The 7,341-nt window shown below is 34.9% G+C and overlaps 1 non-coding gene across 1 annotated transcript; it reads right to left on the bottom strand.

Annotated features, from left to right (window-relative positions):
- Nucleotides 1–7,008: 7,008 nt before the first annotated feature.
- On the bottom strand, nucleotides 7,009–7,081 carry TRNAF-GAA (transfer RNA phenylalanine (anticodon GAA)). Its single transcript has one exon. It is a non-coding gene; the product is annotated as a tRNA-Phe (tRNA).
- Nucleotides 7,082–7,341: the final 260 nt, after the last annotated feature.

The following is a 7,341-nucleotide window of genomic DNA, read 5'->3' as shown; positions in this document are numbered from 1 at the left end:
ACACACATGTTCGTCTTACCAACCCTTTATTGAAATTACCTTTATTACTTTTATACGTGTAGAGATAATACTGAACTAATTATGTGAGTAATTAGCAGATTTTTCCATCAAAAAACAAGTCAATTGTAACAACTAAAAGAAAAAAACTAGAGTTCTTGTTCTTATTTTAACTGCACATTCATCAGTAAGATCCAGAACAACAATAACATAGCAAATAGAGGTTTTCTAATACCACTATATTGATCCTACTTATGGAAGTAGTATAATTCAGGCTATTAAAATCCTCTTCATATAGTATGTGAATATCAAGCAATAAGACATCTTAGTAAACAATTGAGAACTGACGACACAAAAAATTTAATCTGCAATTCCATGGATGGCAAGATATAAAACTGCTAGAAAAACTATGACATCAAACTATTTGCTGAAATAATATGGAAAAAAAGGAACTTGATGAACTATGGAAGCCTTCTTTTAGTAAATCTAGGCACTGACTTCAGCAATCCCCAGGTATGGAACTATAATTTCAAAGAACACTTCTCATTTATTTACTGAATTTTAAAAAGAAAAATACATTATTTTAACATAAAAAATACATTATACAGGAAAGACAAGTATGAAAGAAAGAAGAGCTTCTTCTACTATAAAAAGAAATAAGTGAGTGAAGGAAAAATAATGACGTTGAAATTTTGGCACTGGGATACAACGTGATGCCTTTGGCCATCCGAACAAATCAAAGGTTGTATACTTTGGGCCACAAGTCCTATTTTCCTATATTTTCCCTCAACAATTTATTTAGTATACTTCTCTCGTTCTCAAAATTAGTCGTTTTGACAAACTGAATTTGTTTTAAATTGTTTGACATTTTTTTTAAAAAAAGGCCATCTAATAGGAGTAGTATTTTTTTTCAAATCTGCTCTTACTGTTCTAACTAATGATTGTTAATTAAGTGCGACAGTTAATAGAGATAAAAATAGTTTAAACAAATATTAGTGTAATTAATTCCATAAAATATATTATTTTGAGTGTGCAAATTGCAAAAGCAAAAAAACGGATAATATGGACAACTGCACAATGCACAAGAAAGGATCGGAATGGGTATCCAATTGTCTCTCTGGTTTTGTATAAAATTTTGGCATCTTAATAAAAATTAGAGACACACAAATCTGATGTAATTTAATAAAAATTTTAAACAGTCAAAGAGAACTTATCGGGCAGTGGAGACGGAGCTTCAACGGGTTGGTGGCAGTGGAGACGGAGTCTCGATGGAGCTTCAGCGGCACCGGTGGTGCTGCTGGTTGGTGGCAGCGGTGTTTTGGGTGGGGGGAAGTTTGAGGGAAAGAGAGAAGAGAGAAGGAAGAAAAGAGGGAAAGGAAAAGAAAGAAGTGCACTGGTAGGGTTTTAAAAAAATATTTCCGACTAATTCGGTCGGTAATTTGGTCAAAGCAGTCAACCTCGTTTTACTAAAAATTTCCGACCGAATCGGTCGCTATTTTTTTATTTATTTTTTTTTTTTTAAAAAATTCCGACCGAGTTGGTCGCTAACAGTGGCGAGGAATTTTCCACCAAAATTTACGACGGATGTAGACGGAATATTAGTCGTAACTATTAGTAAAAATTGAAAAATAAATTTTTATGTATTTTCCGACTGATTCCGTTGGAAATTTCCGACTACTTTTTTCCGTCGGAAATTTCAGTCGGAAATTGGTCGATTTTTAGTAGTGTATGCCGAGCCCGGACCCTTTCACGTTCGAGGCGCCATCAGTGAACAAGGTCCATACCCCCGAAGATATGCCCGTTTTTAGTAGAAGTTCCTTCTCTACCTCGGGCACGCTGGCGGGGGTAAAGTCGACCACAAAATCTGCCAGAATTTGGGACTTGATAGTCGTTCGGGGTTGGTACTCGATATCATACCCCCCTTCCAAGTTCGATGGCCCATTTGGCCAATCGGCCCGATAATTCAGGCTTATGCAATATGCTTCGAAGAGGAAATGTCATTAAAACACAAATACGATGGCAAATAAGGCTTTAATTTTCGAGATGCGCTTATCAGTGTAAGAACTAATTTTTCTAGGTGCGAATACCTCGATTCGGCATCTCCTAGGGTCCAACTCACATAATAAACAGGGAATTATGTACCTTGTTCTTCTCGAATCATCACATCACTTACCACTACCTCGGATACAGCTAGGTACAAATACATCGTTTCATCCTCCTTTGGGGTGTGGAGTAAAGTTGGACTTGTCAGATATCGCTTCAATTCCTCTAAGGCACGTTGGCATTCTGGAGTCCATTCAAAGTTGTTTTTCTTTTTGAGTAAGGAGAAGAAATGATGACTCATGTCTGATGACCTCGATATGAATTGGCCCAAGGCTGCTATACGCCCGGTCAGCCGTTGCATGGCCTTCACGTTGTTTACTACCGTGATTTCTTCGATGGCTTTAATTTTGTCGGGGTTGATCTCAATCCCCCTATTTAATACCATGAAGCCTAAGAATTTGCCCGAACCCACTCCGAAGGCACATTTCTCGGGATTGAGTTTCATGTTGTAGCTTCTAAGGATGTCGAATGTCTCCTGCAAATGAGTCAATTGATCCTCTGCGCGTAGGGACTTAACCAGCATATCGTCAATGTAAACTTTCACGGATTTTCCTATTTGATGTTCGAACATCGTATTAACTAGGCATTGGTACGTGGCTCCCGCATTTTTTAGCTCGAAGGGCATCACATTGTAGCAGTACGTACCGTACTTCGTGATGAACGAAGTCTTTTCCCTATTCTCGGGGTTCATTTGAATTTGATTATACCCCGAGTAGGCATCGAGAAAGGTGAGGGTCTCGTGGCCGGCTGTGGCATCAATCAAGTTGTTGATGTTAGGCAACGAGAATGAATCTTTGGGGCACGCTCTATTTAAGTCTTTATAATCTAGCACATTCTTAACTTATTCCCCTTTTTGTGAACTACCACCAAATTGGCTAACCATACGGGATATTTTACTTCTCCAATAGACCCTATTTTGAGGAGTTTTGTTACCTCGTCCTTGATGAACGTGTGTTTTACCACGGACTAAAGTCTCCTTTTTTGCTTCACCGATTTGAACCTGGGGTTGACACTTAGTCGATTGGTGGTTATTTCCGGCGGGATCCCTATGAGCAGTCCATATATAATAATTTTCTACAAACCCTTTCTTGTAGAGATGGACTTTAACTTTGTCTGATTTCAATAACTTAACACATTTACATTTCACACAAGGACACCTAATCCTTTCTCCAATAGGAAAATCATCAAGTGTTTGAGCCTTAACAATAAATTCAGCAACCCCTTCAATAAATTCATCCCTCAACCCCGCACGATTAGGATGATTCCTATTATACATCCATCTACGATGCACAAATTCCATCTACACAAATAGAAATCAATAAATGAGATATTTAAGATAATTTGATTTATTTAAACTGGTTACAAAGTTATACTCTTTCAAAGGTTCCTTTTAGAAATGTACATATCATTGTGTCAAAGCACTTTAATTAATATATTTTATTCTTTAAATTAATATTTTTTAACACTCGAAATCTCACATTAATCCCTATTCTAAATAATATAAGTCTTTAAATATACTAATTAAATTTGAATAGCTTCCTAAACGTTCATATAATCTAAATTAATTAATGATTTCTCAAACAAAAGAAATAGTCGTAACTAACAAGTGGAAGTGTTTTTATTTGGTATTGAGGAGGACAAAAGGATTAGAATCTTGAAAACTGAAAGATCCAAAAGACACTTAGTTTTCTGTCTAAAGAGTTTTAACAAGACCACTTTCAACACCAGAATCTTCAGATCTACCACTTTAAAAGAATGTAAAGAGGAAATGTAACAGAAGCGCCAATTAGAGTCATTATCATCAATGACAATGTAGCTTTGACTCACAAACTATAAATCAAGTTTGACAACACCTCCAAAATAGAAGAAAACAAAATCCACAACATATTTACACTTTGTTCACTGTGCTAGTACTTTTACTTTTAATGAAACCCAAAAAAACTCAGTACCATAAACAAAGAGAAATGAGATTAATAGTATAAAGAACTTCAAGATTTGGGGGGCTTGGTTTCTTGAATTTTTTTGGCTTAAACTTCATGTGACAGAGTTCAGAGTTTGCAGAGACACCCAAAAATGCTTCTCATTTTACTGGAACAATGATTTGGGTTTGTGTTAAAATTAATCATGATTATTGGCTTAAGTTAGAGTAGTGCAAAAAATTAGAACCAATTAACCAAAGAGGTAATCAAATTAAGTCAGCTAAACAGTGAAAATAAAGAAATTAAAGCTCGTGCATGATGTAAAAGTGCAAATAATTCGCGTCATAGAAGTTGTACTTGAAGTAAATTTTTGTAGAAGTCCCCAACTCTTACCAAACTCTAAATTAAAGTACTTTGACTATCTTATCATATGATATCCATCTCGTAATTTGACAACAAAACTACACACATGTTCGTCTTACCAACCCTTTATTGAAATTACCTTTATTGCTTTTATACGTGTAGACGTAATACTGAACTAATTATGTGAGTAATTAGCAGATTTTTTCATCAAAAAACAAGTCAATTGTAACAACTAAAAGAAAAAACTAGAGTTCTTATTCTTATTTTAATTGCACATTCATCAGTAAGATCCAAAACAACAATAACATAGCAAATAGAGGTTTTTTAATACAACTATATTGATCCTACTTATGGAAATAGTATAATTCAGGCTATAAAACTCCTCTTCATATAGTATGTGAATATCCAGCAACAAGACACCTTAGTAAACAATTGAGAACTGACGACACAAAAAATTTAATCTACAATTCCATGGATGGCAAGATATAAAACTGCTAGAGAAACTATGACATCAAACTATTTGCTGAAATAATATGGAAAAAAAAGGAACTTGATGAACTATCGCAGCCTTCTTTTAGTAAATCTATGCACTGACTTCAGCAATCCCCAGGTATGGAACTATAATTCCAAAGAACACTTCTCATTTATTTACTGAATTTTAAAAAGAAAAATACATTATTTTAAGAAGCTATTCAAATTTAATTAGTATATTTAAAGACTTATATTATTTAGAATAGGGATTAATGTGAGATTTCGAGTGTTAAAAAAATATTAACTTAAAGAATAAAATATATTAATTAAAGTGCTTTGACACAATGATATGTATATTTCTAAAAGGAACCTTTGAAAGAGTATAACTTTGTAACCAGTTTAAATAAATCAAATTATTTTAAATATCGCATTTATATATATTTTTTTTTTGTGTAGATGGAATTTGTGCATTGTAGATGGATGTATAATAGGAATCATCCTAATCGTGCGGGGTTGAGGGATAAATTTATTGAAGGGGTTGTTGAATTTATTGCTAAGGCTCAAACACTTGATGATGTTCTTATTGGAGGAAGGATTAGGCGTCCTTGTGTGAAATGTAAATGTGTTAAGTTATTGAAATCAGACGAAGTTAAAGTCCATCTCTACGAGAAAGGGTTTGTAGAAAATTATTATATATGGACGATTTACCTTGAAAATGGTAATTATAATTAGATTTGATTTTATAATTTTAAAAATACGTGATTTATTTTAATGCTAGTTGTTAGGCAATAGATACTAAGTATGAGTCATAAAAATGAGATAAGAGCTTGGAGACAGTATGCTTTGCAAACCGAATGGCCGTGATTCGGGGTCTCGAGCTAGCCGATGTTGGTCCTCGAGGTCGAGCCGATGTGTCTGATGGGGGATGGCCAATGAAGAACTAACAGTTCTAATGACCTTGATGATGGCTCTTTATAATAAATGATGGCTAATAAATGAAGAACAATCAATGAGACACAATAAATACAAGCAATAAAATCAAGGGAGAGACAGTAAAATGTGTTTAAGTTAAGGAGCAGAGAATGTTCTTCTTCTATTGAATATCATATATGCAAGAAATAGCAAGGGTGCCTTTTATATAGGAGAAAAAATCCCAACATGATACATGTATAATTATTACAACGAAACATAGCTGGTACAGCTACTTAATGGTCCGGTACGGACTTGTACAATTCTTGCAGGCGTTGTCAGCTTTGATCACGTGCCTTGTGAATTTCCCATTTGTCCATGATAGCCACTGATTTGTGCTGCCCTGAGATCGAGCATAGGGAAACCTCGGGGTCGAACCTCGAGCTATTCTTCGAGCCTTCTGGAGACGGGTTATGGAGTGTCATCACAAAATTGGACTCTTCGATTTTAGCCGTATACAGATACCAAATTTTGCATGCAAGTCATAAGTCACCATGGGAAACTATTCTCAGGATCAGAATCCTAAACTTACCTCGATAGCACCAAAACATACTTCAAACAAAATTTAAAGAACTCAAAAAACCTTCAATGTGCCAACTTTCAATATTAAGCACTAAAACGCCCCCGGTTCATCCAAAACACGATCCAAATGTACACCCAAGTCAAAAATTATCATACAAACCTATTGGGACCATCAAATCCCGATTCTGAGATCGTTTACTAGAAATATTGACCTAGGTCAAACTTAAACCTTTAAGGTCGATATTAAGGAACTAGGTGTTCCGATTTCCACCCGAACCCTTCCAAACCCGAACTAAACATCACAACAATTCATAAAATAGTAAAATCATATACGAGGAGTCTTATTTAGGGGAACAAAGATCTAGAAAATAAAACGACCGGTCAGGTCATTACATGACCTATTTCAATTCCCCTTGATTCGAATTCGACTTTTGAGCCATTCAACAATTCACATATTTAACCTTCCGAATATATATTACGTATTCAAATTTGTTTGAAAGAGTGGGAGAAAAAAGAGTGGAGGTAGAATATAGATGGTGTATATCTCTCCAAACTAGATAAAACTATTATTCTAATCTAGTCTCTAAACGGATATGAATGTTGATTCATACCAATTAATTAGAAATTAATTCGAGGGAAAAAAGACCCATGCAAATTAATTATGTGCCAGGAACAAGAATTAAACTGGTGACACGAGGATTTTCAGTCCTCCGCTCTACCAACTGAGCTATCCCGGCTATTCATAATTTATTGTCCTCATTTTATTAGAGAACTGGGGTCTACATGAACTAAAAGGCCAGAAGTAGATTTTTTAATCAAAGCTCAGGAATTTCTTCGATCTTCAAAAAGATGACTTTGTATGTTTCAGTATGAGTAATGATATTGATAGCGAAACATTCCTAGGGATTCCTTTCTCAAAGATGTAATTTTTATGTGTATCATATATATCACATGACTTATGATAAGGAAAAGTCATTTACGCTCAAATCCATTTTTA

The sequence above is a fragment of the Nicotiana tabacum genome, chromosome 18 (assembly GCF_000715075.1).
Source record: "Nicotiana tabacum cultivar K326 chromosome 18, ASM71507v2, whole genome shotgun sequence".
Lineage (NCBI taxonomy): Eukaryota > Viridiplantae > Streptophyta > Magnoliopsida > Solanales > Solanaceae > Nicotiana > Nicotiana tabacum.
Note: the sequence above shows the minus strand (reverse complement) of the source record. Positions and strands in the feature narration are given on the sequence as shown.